Source organism: Heterocephalus glaber, unplaced genomic scaffold, assembly GCF_053883595.1.
Source record: "Heterocephalus glaber isolate CG9 unplaced genomic scaffold, H.glaber_assembly_v1.0 deba00001662, whole genome shotgun sequence".
Classification (NCBI taxonomy): Eukaryota; Metazoa; Chordata; class Mammalia; order Rodentia; family Bathyergidae; genus Heterocephalus; species Heterocephalus glaber.
In genome coordinates, this window is record NW_028258403.1 from 17,313,475 (window position 1) to 17,328,686 (window position 15,212).

Here is a 15,212-nt window from a genome sequence, read left to right on the forward strand (position 1 = left end):
GGAGAACAAGCAGCAAACACATTTGTTCTTCACAATTGAAGTAATTTTAATAATTCTTGTCTGCACTTGGTGAATCTTCAGCATGCGTGCCCGCATCATTGTGTCTTCCTTGGACTGTGAACTTTTAGACTGCAGAGATGAAATCTATGTAGTTCTCTTTGAGCAGTGCATAACAAACACTGTAAACAATTAGAGGGTTAACTTTTAAGATGAAGGAGACAATACTACTCACAAAATATAAAACCAGAATGAGACTCATAAACCCATTCTTTTTTGTCATATCAACAGGACTTAAAAAGTTAGTACCCTGTTGGGAAAAAAATAATATCACTTTCAATTCTTAATGTGAAGTGGCTTTCTTGTTCCTTTTAAAATGTTTTCCTCTGCAATTCTGCTTCTGAAAGCCTAGGGACAGAAAACAATCAGACATGTGAACAAAGACTTATGTGTAAACTGATGAGCACCTACGTGTCTAACTGTGGGAAAATGGCCAAGTGAGACTTGAAAACCTCTGAGAGATGGACTCCTAGCATTTATCAAAAATCACAGTCAATAACTTTAATGAAACTGCTTACATTAAAATAGCAATTGAAAAAAGAACCCATAGTATATTTTCAAATATATTTTTCTAGAGCATAGAAATAAATAGTAAGAAATAGGAAGAAAAGGTCCAAAGGGGTAGGGAAAGTGGGAGGGGAAGGGAAAAGGAAAGAAGGGAAAGGAAAAATTATGAGAATAGAAAAAAATGGAAACAAAGTCTATGTAAATAGCGAAGGGTGAAGGGGGTGAAGGTGGTGGAGGGCGCACAGGTTATGGGGAAAAAATAAGAACCAAGATACATCATGTACAGGTACAAGCACCCAATGATAAATGTAAATGTATGGTATACCTAAAATGTACCAATAAAAGAATTTAAGCAAAAAAAAAAAAAAAGGAAGAAGAGGAGGAGGAGGAGGAGGAGGAAAAAGAAATACAATAAAATGCCAAATGCAGATGGTAGAGGGTATCTTAAATGCTGGCAGAGAAATGACTTAGAGAAGAGCAATGAAGAAACCGGATGTTAATGAAACTAAAGGAAATTATTGTTTTGTGAATGCACTGCTGTGTGCAAGCATTGGGCATAGTATCTGACCCCATTAATAATTGTTTTTAAGAATTATAGATAATTATTGGAACAAGCCTATGGAAAGAAAGCCTCTACTATGAGCAGCAATTTGCCATCTTGGCTTAGTGAAGGAAACGAAAGCTAAGAAAGATATTTGACGAAGATGCGTGAGCACATGAGATGACTCAGGTGTATTTGGGAGCCTGTCACTGGTGCTGCATAGCTGGATATGCCTGAAGAAGAAAGTAAGGATTTGTGAAATGGGACCCAGTGGCATTGTGGAGTTATTTCAGAAGAGGAGATGAGCCAATCTCTCCTAGTTTCTAGACCTAAATACTCATCTGGAGTTACATAGATAACGTTTAAAACTACAGGCATTTAGCCAAGAAAGTACACACCAAACGCACTCATCTCAGCTGGTAGGTAAGAGCAAAATGAGACAAAGTAGAGGATGGACAGTGCCTGGTGAATGGAAGGAGGCCACGTTCATGCCTGGTGTTTGGTGCCATGTGTGACCTTACTCATGTGCCCATCACACCAGCAGCCCATAACAAGTGTGGGTGTCCATCTAACATCGGACTTAATACTTCTCTTGTGTGCATTTGCAAATTTGAGCTTTCTATTGATGCTTCTCAGCAACATTAAATGTTCTTTAGCCCTTCCTCTCTTTCCAGCTACCACATTCCCCAGTCTGTGCCCCCTTTCCTCCCAGTTCTCTGAGTCCCCGCACAGGAGTATTTCCTGCCATACTCTCTTCAACCCCTGCCTCCCACTGAGCTCTGTCCTAAAACTGCTGCCACCAGTCCTCCTGAGGACAGAGCTCTTTAGCCGCTAAGACTGAGTTTTAGAGTTACATGTCTAGCCACTTAAAGACCATCCCATTGCTTCTTTAAAATCAAATTGTATGTAGGGCCGGGGATTTAGCTCAGTAGTCTGCTGCCTGCCTCGCAAGTGCAAGGTCCCAAGTTCGATCCCCGGTACCAAAAAAACCAAAAAACAACAACAACAAAAACCCTGCACGTGTTTCAAGCTGAATTCATCTTCCCACCAAACATACTCTTGTCCCATGTTCTGTATTTCAGTAATGTAAAAAAACATAAATGGGAAATGCTAAAAATATCTCTTGTATTATAGGTATATAGCTGTACATGGAAAAATCTTTAAAAACCTTAGCCGATTCTGTACTGAGATTTGCAGGTAATAAATTCTTGGTTCATTTAAAGAAAATGAGAAGTAAAATATATATTATAGATTTGGTACCAGGAAGATAACCTGGGACTTCAACTATTAGATATAAACCTAAAGAAAAAGTCTTTAGCCCTACATCAAAAGACTGGCAAAATAATGCATATTTATACTTTTTACTGAGGTAAAACTCACATAACACACAATTAACCATTTGAAGGAATGCAATCCAATGTTATTCAGTACACTTACAATATTACACAACTATCAGCTCTCTCCAGTTTCAAATTTCTTCACCCCAGAAGATGTTCACTCCTGTGTAATCATTCCTCATTCCTTTTCCCTGTTTCCTGGTAACCCCTAATGTGCTTTAAATTGAAACCGACCATTGAAGGCATATAGACAATGTTTTATTATTCCCCACTTTACTGACTCTTGATTAATGTATTAACAATTGGCCCAACTCAAGTTGGACAAGTGAGCATCTCATATCCTTACAGCTCTGTTCTTCAGTCACTTATTTAGTTGCCCGTCCCTCACCTCCCAGATGTTAAGTGTTTTACAGGCAGGGCCACATTTTAGCTGCTCATCCCTGGGCCTGCAGCACCTGTCACAATGCCTGGCACATAGTGTGCTCCATATTTGTGTGATTAACTCAAATTACCAAGAAGTTAAGTAATTTGTCCAAGGACGTGCAGCTAATAAATGGTGAGTCACAACTGAAGCCTAAATCTCTCTCATGGCACATGAAGCAGCAAATGAGGCCCATTTGAGAGGTGAATTTAACATAAATCATATTAGAGTTAATATAGAAATACAGGAGAGAGCTTGTTGTGTGCTCAACATTGTTCTAAGCTCTTAACTAGTATTACATTGTTTAATCCTCCTAATGTCTTTACAAAATAAAAATTATTAGTAGCCCAGAAACTCTGGGGTGGGAGGTAGAGATGCCTAAGTCTAATACAAGTATTATGGGAAATAAGAGAAAAGTTGGTCAGGAGTCATTCAGTCAAATAGATTAGAAAGGACCATATTTTTATCACTTTAGTAACAAGTTTTAAGAATAGTTTTAGAAAAGAGGGAGGGAGGTGAGATATCTGAAATGAAGTCCCTCTCTAGAGTTTGCCCTCCACACACACACACACACACACACACACACACACACATACACACACTTCCCGAAAGTTATATGTCACAAGTACTTGGTTATAATCATGAAAGATGCCATTTTTATGCTTCTTGGCTCTGTTGAATACAGTTGTGTCCTGCAAATATAACCATATCTGTTATAAACTGGGACACTGCCAGGTTCTCCTGCACTTCAGGACTCCACCAGACCTGTGGCTCTTGGGAACTGCTGCACAGGCACCAGGCATCTGCCTCTCAGCTGGGCACAGCCACTGAAAGCCTGGAGCACAGACACCCAACACTGCTCAGGGCTTTTTGAGAGTGGGGGAGAATGCCTCTTTCCACTCGCTGTCTTCATCAGATGTTGCCAAAGCAATATTAGTTTTATGAGGTGTGATCAAAACATACAATGAATGTTTAAATTTTTAAAATTATTAGAGTAGGGCCGGGGATTTAGCTCAGTGGTGCTGCCGCCCGCCTCACAAGCACGAGGTCCCAAGTTTGATCCCCGGTACCAAAAAAAAAAAAAAAAAAATTATTAGAGTAAAAGACACATTACCATTAATCCATTAATCTCCCTCCAAATACTCCCCCTCACTTCTTATCCCATCATTCTTGCCACTTACTGAAGCAGTTCTGGAAGTCTTCTTTCGTTTCTTTATGAGGTGTGATCAAAGATATGATGAGTACTGCTGACAAGAGTCATCCAATGGAAAGGCAGGCTTGCTTGTAAAAACATAGCAATGTGTTGTCATTCACCAGATCTGGCACTATGGGACTTCTGGCTCTTTCCCAAAGTCAAAATGACCATGACAGCTAAAGTTTTTAATCAATTCAGAACATCACAACCACAACAATACAGATACTCATGAAAGAGGACTTTCAGAACTGCTTCCAAAAATGGCAAGGAGAGATCAGATGGCAGAGCAGTGAGCACCAGCAGCTTGGCTTCTGGAGGACCGAGTGTCTGGAGTCTGGAGACAGTGGCTTGAAGAGGAACTGAAGTGAGGGGAGGGCACACGGGGACCATGAGGGAACTGAGAGAGGAGAAGAAAATAGAATTAAGTGATACAGAAGAGGTGGCCCATGCCGCAGAGGAGAAACCTTGAGCCAGAAGGCAAAGTGAAACTAATAACTTCTCTGCTCATGGAGAACTGCATCAGAACCAGGAGAACGCCAGACACTGCTTCCTGAGAGGCAACAATTGGTGAGTGACTGTGGTACCCCACGGAGCATGAGCTGGCTGGAATGTGTTTGAACATGAGTCCCAGAACAGCCCTTTGGCTGCTTCACACTGCCAACTTCCCTGATTGGATGAGGGAAGGACAATCATGGGAGACAGCCAGCAGTTGGAGAGCAGATTTGGAGAAGTCACGTTAAGAGGCAGGGACTGGTGATCACAGACCCAGTTCTTGCAGTCAATGCCAGTTTCAGCCTCAGTTACACAGGGCTGGAAGCTCGCATTGGCACCATGTTCTCACTGCAGACCCAAAACGGTCTTATGGTATGGGAGCACTCAGACTCTCTGGCAAAGACACTACTTGGGAATCACATATGCAATGTCTCATTGGAATATCTTATCTGTGTTACCAGTGAATATCTTATTGGTTCAAGTTTTTGTATGTTTCTTGAGTTATTTAGTAACATAGAGTTATGTTATTTTCTTTTATGGATTCTTGTGTATATTAGGTGGTTACACATACATTTGTTCTTTCATTGACTCTGATTTAACAGGTGTCTAGGTTCTCTCTGTCGTCTCAGCTCTTTATCTAGTTTCTTCCCCTCAAACCCCTGAGACAATACTATTAACATATATCTTTATTCTTTTCCCAAGTAAACTGCTTCTCCCAGGTTTTTAAATTCACTATACTTAGGCCTCTCACAATCACTCCTGTCTTCTTCACTAGTAAAATTCTTTGATCCTCCCCATTCTAAGCCTTTGTCTTTCATATTCTGACTAGCTAGTTGTTCTCCCCATAAGAAAATTCTGATAACTGCATAGCTTTCCTCAATCACAAAGTGAACTCCCTTTCTCCTACATTTTGCCCTTGGCCCGGCAAACCATCCTCTGAAAACTCTCAATACTAAAACTTCAACTCAACTAAAAGTACTCCAGTAAAATCAGACTCCACATCAATCTTTTCTTCTAATCTACCACTAGTCTCCCTTTCAATCCTCTTCCTTAGTGCCTAACACTATTCATCCAAACACCCCCATTCTCCTCACCCCATCTCACCTACCTCACTGCAGAGCAACCACAAATAACAGTCATAGTGTGCACAGAGAATAGACAAAGTGGGGAAGAGAAACTGCAAGGACTATCACATACAAGTGTTGTAAGATTGAATCTGTAGATACTGTTATAAATAGAAGGAATTCTTTCAGCAAAATATAGGGACAGAGTCAAAAATCACTTAAAGTAAATAACAGAAGGAGTAAATACTATCACAGGACATACAAAGCTGAAAATTATTTCATAGGAGGCAACATTCTACTAAAACATCTCTATATAAGCCACAAACTCTCCTAACTTCTCTAGCCCCCAACCTGCAATAACCATATATATGTATATAAACACAGATACAAGTGAGAGAATGAAACAGAAGATCTCTGAACTGCCCCAACTTCCCCGAGGCAGAGCAATGGGTCACAAAGGGAAAAGAAAACAAACCAGGTAGCAGAAATCCATGAAAAGCTCTTAGAAGGGATGAAAAAAATAGATGAACTCAAAGAGGAAATGAACCAAAAGTTTACAGAAATTACACTCAATATTCTCACGGTGAATTTCAGGAAAATAGGTGACAAAATTGGACGAGCTAACCAAAACAGTGCAAAATTTGAACGACAGATTCAACAAGGATACGGAATCCTCAAAAAGATGTCAAACAGAAATATCTGAAATAAAAAACAGTATAGAATTCATACAGCCCAGAAATGACCAATGTGAAGACAGTGTCTGATATTGAGGGCAAAATAGTGAATTATAATGAAGAGCTCAAAGTAACCAAAAAGATAATAAGAGAACAAGAGAAGAGTATCCAAGGGCAGGGGATTTAGCTCAGTGGCACCACACCTGCCTCACAATCACAAGGTCCTGAGTTCGAGCCTCAGTACCAGAAAAGAGAGAGAGAGAGAGAGAGAGAGAGAGAGAGAGAGAGAGAGGACTATCCAGCAGCTACTAGATGACAACAAGGAGACCAACCTAAGGTTACTCAGAGTTAGAGAAAATCTAGAAGATAGCTCAGATGGATTCACTAACATACTCATAGAAATTATGGAAGACAATTTCCCAAATATAAGAGTTTAAAATACAAATAAGTGATGCTTATAGAACACTAAGTAATTGTGATGAAAGGAGAAATTCTCCAAGGCATATTTTCATTAAATCCACAGATATCCAGCAAAAAATAAAATTTTAAAGGCAGGCAGAAAAAAAAAATTCATGTATAAAAATAAACCAAGGGGCCAGGGATTTAGCTCAGTGGTTCTGCCACCTGCCTCGCAAGCGCAAGGTCCTGAGTTCAATCTCTGGTACCGAAAAAAAAAAAGAAAAGATAAACTAATTAGAATCACAGCAGACTTCTCAGCACAAACCATCAAGGCCAGAAGAGCTTGGAATGAAGGATTTCAAGCCCTAAGAGCAAATAACTTCCAACCCAGATTAACATACCCAAAATAGACAGAGAAATAAGGTATCTCCATGAAAAAGACCAGCTCAGAAGATATATGAATGCTAAACTAGCTGTAGTGAAAATACTCAAGAATATTCTTGACAGAAGCAGTGAATTGGACACAACTAAAAACACAGAGGAAACTAGTGAGGTCAATGGATAAACAGCAACAAAAAACATCAGGAAAAGAAAAACAAACAATACACCAACTAAAAAAGAAGGCAATGACAATAGATAACCAACACATCTCAGTAATATCTCTCAGTGTTAATAGCCTCAACTATCCAATCAAAAGACACAGACTTGCAGACCAGATCAAAAAACAGAATCGAACAATCTACTGCATTAAAGAAACTCATCTAATCCCAAAAGATATTCATAGCCTAAATATTAAAGGATAGAAAACATTTCATACACCAGAACCCTGCAAACAAGCAGGGGTAGCAATTCTAATATTGGACATGGTAAAATTCAAATTAAAACTGAGTAGAAGGAAACAAAGAAGGTCACTACACACTAGTTAAAGGAACAATCCAACACGAAGAGATAACATTGATAAACATATATGCACTGAATACTGGAGCACCTATCTTCATAAAACAAATTGCTAAAATTAAAAGATTAAATAAACACTAACATAATCATAGCAGGGGATTTTAACACCCTACTTTCACAAAGCAACAGATCAAATAAACAAAAAACCAATAAAAATTTTCAGAGGTGAACCACACCCTTAAACATATGGACTAAATGGGTATATACATCCCTCCACAACAGAGTATACATTCTTTTTATCAGCACATGGTAGTTTTTCCAAAATTAATCACATACTAGTCCACAAGGCCTGCTTAGGTAAATATAAAAGAATTGAAATCACCCCATGCATACTATTAGACCACTGTGCAATGAAAATAGAAATCAACAACAGAAGAAATTTTGGGAAAGGCAAAATCTCCTGGAAAATTAACAACATACTTCTAAACAATCAAAGAAGAAATTTCTGGAAGTTAATGACAATAACAGTACAACGCACTGAAACCTCTGGGACACCATGAAAGCAGTTCTCAGGAAAATTCATCACCCTATCAATGCTCAAATTAGGAAAACAGAGCAAACACAAATAAATAATCTTCTGAAAAATCTTAAGATATTTGAGAAACAAGAACAAACCAGCCCCAAACCAAAATTCAGGAGGGAAATTGTAAAGATGAGAGCAGAAATCAATGAAATTGAGACTAAAAAACCTTTTTTAAAAAATCAATGAATCAAAGAACTGGCTCCTCAAACAAACAAATAAAATAGGTAAGCCCTTAGCAAGACTCTTCAAGACAAAGAGACAAAAGACTTGTATCAGTGCAATTAGAAATGAAAAAGGTGAAATCACAACAATGTTGAAATCCAGAAGATAGTAACTACCTCAAAAAATTATATTCCAAAAAATTAGCAAATTTTGAAGAAATGGGCAGATTCCTAGACACATACAAACTACCAAAACCAACCCAAGAAGACATAAATATGCTTAACAACCCACTAACAACCAAAAAAATTGACTCAGTAATAAAGAATCTACCAACTGAAAAAAGCCCAGGACCTGATGCATTCACTGCTGAGTTCTACAAAACACTTAAAGATGTTATACCACCAATACTCCTTAAGCTCTTCAAAGAAATTGAAAGGGATAAAGTGCTCCCAAATTCCTTTATGGAAGCTAGTATGACCCTGATCCCCAAACCGGATAAAGACTCAACTAAAAAAGAGAACCATGGGTCAGTCTCTCTCTTTTTTTTTTTTTGTATTAAATTCTTTTATTGGTACATTGTAGGTATACAACACAATTACATTTCTCATTGGGAATTGTACCTTTACATAATGCATCTTGGTTCTTATTTTTTCCCCATTCCTAGCCCTCCCTTCACGCCCTCCACCCTTCCCTATTTACAAAGACTTTATTTCCATTTTTTCCATTTCTCATCATTTTTCCTTTCCCTTCTTTCCTTTCCCCTGCCCCTCCCACTACCCCTACCCCTTTGGACCTTTTCTTCCTATTTTACATTATTGATCATTCATTCTAATCAATGGTACATTTTAGGTATACAATATAATGACATTCATCATTGGAAATTTGCACCTTTTCATAGTCTCCCTTGGTTCTTATTTTTCACCCTTGCCCAGCCCTCCCTTCAACCCCTCCACCCTTCCCTATTTACAAAGATTTTGTTCCTATTTTTCCATTTTCTCATATTAATCCCACTCCCTTCTATCCTTTCCCCTAGTCCTCCCACTTCCTTCCCCTTTGCCCCTTTTCTTCCTATTTCACATTATCTATTATACATTTAGTCCTTATTTACACTTTCAGTTTCTCACACCAGGGAAACTATTCGGTATTTACACGTGTGTCCTATTTATTTCACTTAAGAGTATCGCCTCAATGTGCATCCACTTAGCTATAAATGTCTCTAATTTCTCATTCTTTATGGCTCAGTAGTACTTCATTTTATAAAAAAACCACATTTTCTTTATCCAGTCTCCAGTTGATGGGCATTTGGGCTGTTTCCAAGTTTTAGCTATTACAAACTGCACTTCTATGAACATGGGTGCACATATATCACTGTGGCATGATTCTTTCAATTCTTTGGGGAAGATCCCCAGCAGTGGAATAGTGGGGTCAAATGGGACTTTCAGTCCTAGTTCTTTGAGGTATCTCCATACTGATTTCCACAGTGGTTGCACCAGTCTACACTCCCACCAGCAGTTCAGCAGGGTTCCTCTTTCCCCACAGCCCCGCCAGCATTGGTTATTGGTTGATTTCATGATAGCAGCCATTCTTTCTGGAGTGAAGTTGAATCTCAGCGTTGTTTTCATTTGCATCTCTCGAATGACCAGTGATGTTGAACACTTTTTCATGTATTTATTTGCTATTTCTACTTCTTTGTCTGAGAAATGTCTGTTCATTTCAGATGCCCATTTTTGGATTGGGTCTTTAAATTTGGGAGGTCTGATCTTTTTAAGTTCTTTATAGATTCGAGATAGTAGACCTTTGTCTGAGGAAGAGCAGGTGAAGATTTTTTCCCACATTGTGGGTTGTCTCTTCACACTGCTGGTGGTTTCTCTTGCTGTGCAGAAGCTTTTTAATAAGAAGAGATCCCATTTGTTGATTGTTTGTGCTAGTTCATGGGAAACTGAGGTTTTGTTTATAAAATCTTTTCCTACACTGATGTCTTCAAGGGTTCTACCTAACCTCTGTTCCAACTGGTTCAGAGTTTCTATTTTAATATTTAGATCTTTAATCCATTTTGATTTTAGTTTAGTGCATGGTGAGAGATATAGGTCTAGTTTTAACCTTTGGCAAGTTGAAGCCCAATTTTTCCAGCACCATTTATTAAAGAGGCTATCTTTCCTCCAGTGAGGGTGTTTGGCTCCTTTATCGAAGATGAGATGGCTGAGTGTGTCTGGCGTTGTTTCTGCATCTTCTAATCTGTTCCAGTGGTCCTCAAATCTGTTTCTTTGCCAGTACCATGCTGTTTTTATCACAGTAGCTTTGTAGTAGAGTTGCAGGTTGGGGATTGTGAGACCCCCTGCCATGTCTCTGTTACCTAGAATTGCTTTTGCTATTCTGGGTCTCTTCTTGTTCCAAATGAATTTTTGGATTGTTTTCTCAAGGTCTATGAAGTATGCTGCTGGGATCTCAATTGGAATTGCATTAAATCTATATAGCAGTTTTGGAAGTATGGCCATTTTCACTATATTAATCCTTCCTACCCAGGAGCAGGGGATGTCTGTCCATTTTCTGATATCATCTTCAATCTCTCTTTTCACAGTGCCATAGTTTTCAGAGAAGAAGTCTTTGATTCCTTTCGTTAGGTTGATTCCTAGGTATTTCAGTTTTTTGGATGCTATTGTGAAAGGAATTATTTGCCCTATTTCTCTCTCAGTGAGTGTGTCATTGGTGTAGAGGAAAGCTATTGATTTTTGTGTGTTGACTTTGTAACCAGCTACTTGACTGAATTTGGTTATTAAGTCTAGAAGACTTTTGGTCGAGTTCTTGGGGTCTTCCATATAGAGTATCATGTCATCTGCAAATAATGACAATTTGACTTCTTCATTACCTATCTTTATTCCTTTTATTCCTTTCTCTTGTCTAATTGCCATGGCTAATGTTTCCAGAACTATATTGAACAAGAGTGGTGATAGTGGACATCCTTGTCTTGTTCCTGATTTTAGTGGGAAGGATTTCAGTTTTTGAGCATGTAGTATGATATTGGCTGTTGGTCTTTCATAGATGGCTTCTATCAGTTTGAGGTAGAGACCATCTATTCCAATTTTTTATAGGGTTTTTATCATAAATGCATGTTAGATTATGTCAAATGCTTTTTCTGCACCTATGGAGATAATCATATGGTTTTTGTCCTTGGCTCTATTGATATAGTGTATTACATTAATTGATTTTTGTATATTGAACCATCCCTGCATCCCTGGGATGAATCCCACTTGATCAGGGTGTATGATCTTCTTGATAATCTTCTGCATTCTGTTTGCCAGTATCTTATTAAGGATTTTTGCATCTATGTTCATTAGTGAGATTGGCCTATAGTTCTCTTTTTCAGTTGGGTCTTTCTCTGCTTTGGGGATCAAGGTGATGCTTGCTTCCAGGAATGAATTTGGGAGGATTGCTTCCCTTTCAATTTCACTGAAGAGTTTAAACAGTAGTGGCAGCAGTTCCTCTCTAAATGTCTTGTAGAATTCAGCAGTGAAGCCATCAGGGCCCAGGCTTTTCTTAGTTGATAAGTTTTTAATTACATTTTCAATTTCATTGGTTGATATTGAGTTGTTCAGAATTTTTAGGTCTTCTTCGTTCAACTTTGGTAATTCATATGTATCTAGGAATCTGTCCATTTCTTCTGTGTTGTCCATCTTATTGGCATATAGGTTCTGGAAGTAGGTATTGATGATCATCTGGATTTCGGCTGGGTCTGTTGTAATTTCACCTTTTTCCTTCCTAATTGCATGGATTTAGGCCTTTTCTTTCCTTTTTCTGACAAGGTTGGCTAAAGGTTTGTCAATTTTGTTGATTTTTTCGAAGAACCAACTCTTGGCTTCATTGATTTTTTTGTATCATTCTGTTCGTCTCCATTGCATTGATTTCTCCTCTGATCTTTATAATTTCCTCCCTTGTATGAGCTTTGGGGTTGTCCTGCTCTTCTTTTTCTAGAAGCTTGAGGTTCAGCATCAGGTTGGTTAATTGGTCTTATTCTGTTTTCCTAATATGAGTATTCACTGTTTTGAATTTCCCTCATAAGACTGCTTTCATTGTGTCCCATAGATTCTGATATGTTGTATTGTCATTGTCATTTAATTGAAGGAACTGTCTGATTTCTTCTTTAATTTCCTGTGTGACCCATGGGTTATTCAGAAGTGTGTTGTTCAATTTCCACATGTTTATGAAATTTTTTGAGTTTCTTTTGCTATGGATCTCCAATTTCATTGCACTATGGTCTGATAATATACAGGGGATAACTTCAATTCCTTTGCACTTACTTCAACATGTTCTATGTGTGAGTATGTGGTCTATTTTTGAGAATGACCCATGTGCAGCTGAGAAGAATGTGTATTCTGATTTTGTGGGGTGGAAGACTCTGTAAACATCTGTTAAATTTATTTGTTCAAGAGTGAGATTGAGTTCTAGTATTTCATTACTTATTTTTTGTCTAGTTGATCTATCTATTTGTGACAGTGAGGTGTTGAGGTCCCCCACTACAATTGTATTAATGCATATATGACTTTTCATGTCCGTTATTATTTGTTTTATATAGTTGGGTGCACTAGTGTTTGGTGCATAGATATTTATGATTGTCATCTCTTCCTCTTGGATTGTTCCCTTTACAAGGATGTAGTGTCCTTCTTCATCTCTCTTAATCAGCGTTGGTTTGAAATCTACTTGATCTGCAAAGAGGAGAGCTACTCCTGCTTTTTTTCGGGTTCCTGTCCCATGGAGTATTGTTTTTCACCCTTTAACTTTCAGTCTATGAGTTTCCTTTTGAATGAAGTGTGTTTCTTATATGCAGCATATTGTTGGATTTTGCTTCTTGACACATTCTGCCAGTCTATTTCTTTTGATTGGTGAATTGAGACCATTAACCTTGATGGTTATAACTGAAACGTATTGACTTGTCATTGCCATGACTTTTTCTTTTTGTTGCATTCTCCCCCTTTACATTTAATTTCTTGTCATGCCAGATGGGTTCATTCTGCTTTGCTTCCTGGGGTTGTGATCCTCAATGTCTGTTCCTAGGATATTGTGTAAAATTGTTTGGAGTGCTGGTTTGGTATTCACGAAGTTCCTAAGGTGCTCTTTGTCATGAAAGTATCTTATTTCTCCATCCATTTTGAAAGATAGTTTTGCAGGGTACATCAATCTGGGTTGGAGGCTGTTTTCTTTTAGGGCTTGGAATATATCAGTCCAAGCTCTTCTTGCCTTGATGGTTTGTGTTGAGAAGTCTGCTGTGATTCTGATGGGCTTTCCTTTGTATGTGATTTGTTTCTTTTCTCTGACTGCTTGGAGAACTTTGTTCTTCTGTTGTGTTTCTGGAATCTTAACAATTATGTGCCTATGTGTAGGTTTTTTTTGATCAAGGCTATTTGAAGTCCTATATGCCTCACTTATCCATATGTCAAGCTCTTTTCCCCTGCTTGGGAAGTTTTCTGCCATTATTTCTGTGAAGAGATTTTTTTATGTCATCTCCACTCTCTCCTGTTTCTTCATTGAGCCCAATCAGTCTTATGTTATTCTTCTTTGCATCATCTAGCAGCTGCTGGATTGATTTCTCAGGTTCCCTTATAATTTTGAAGCAATTTTTCTTTTCCTGGTCACTAATTGCAATCTTATCTTCTATATCTGAAATTCTGTCCTCACATTGGCTCATTCTGCTGTGTAGACTTTCAATGGAGTTTTTCATCTCCTGGAAATCTATTTGCATCTGTTTTATGGATTCCATTTGTTTCTTATGTTGAGATCCCATCATTTTCCTGAGCTAGTCTCTAGATTTATTAATCATGTCTTGCACTAGGGGCACAATTTCTCCTGTTATCTGAGAAATTATTTCTGATTTCATTTTTTCCAGATCCCCTTTTTCTGCCAGTTCAGTGGGTCTAGGTGGTTGAGTATCAGAGTGTTCCATCTCATTTCCTTTTGGGGTTGCTGTAGGTGACCTGGAAGTCTGGTTTTGAGACTTATTTACGTGTTTTCTCATTTCAACTGGGGTGGGGGGCTGTTAGCGCCTGCACGGATTACCTCCTCTGAGCTGGGTGAGGTGGGCCAGGGGCTGCGAGCAGTGGTAGAGATGGTGACCCAAAAGCCCTTTCCTGTGGGCTGGAAGCAGCCGGAGGGATGGTGGCCAGGAAATCCCTTCCTCTGGACCAGGAGCAGTGGGATGGTGGCTCAGAAGCCCCTCCCTCTGGGCCGGGAGTGGTGGGAGGGATGGTGGCCCGGAAGCCCCTTCCTCTGGGCCAGGAGCAGTGGGACGATGGCTCAGAAGCCCCTACCTCTGGGCCGGGAACAGTGGGACTCAGTACCTTGGTCTGGTGGTCTGGTGTCCTCTGCGTCTTTGTAGTGTGGAATCAGGTGGCTGCCTGTCTGCAGCGGGGTGATTCAGCCTGTCTGGGTCAGTCTCTTTAATGAACATAGAAGTAAAAATCCTCAACAAAATTTTGGCAAGTAGAATGCAGTACATTATTAAGAAGATGACATAGGCCAGGGACGTAGCTCAGTGGCACAGTGCCTGCCTGGCAAGTGCAAGGTCCTGAGTTTGATCCCTGGTACAAAAGAAAAAAAGAAAAGATGACACATCATGATCAAGTAAGTTTCATCTCAGAGATGAAGGGTGGTTCAACATATGTAAGTCAATAAATATAATACATCGCTTAAACAAGAGCAAGGTAAAAAAAAACCTACATGATTATATCAATAGATGCAGAAAAGGCTTTCAATAAAATCCAACACCCCTTCATGATTAAAAACCCCAAAGAAAACAGGTATAGAAAGACCATACCTGAGTATGATAAAGGCTATGTATCAGAAACCAATAGCCAGCATTATACTAAATGGAGAACAACTAGAAGCATTCACC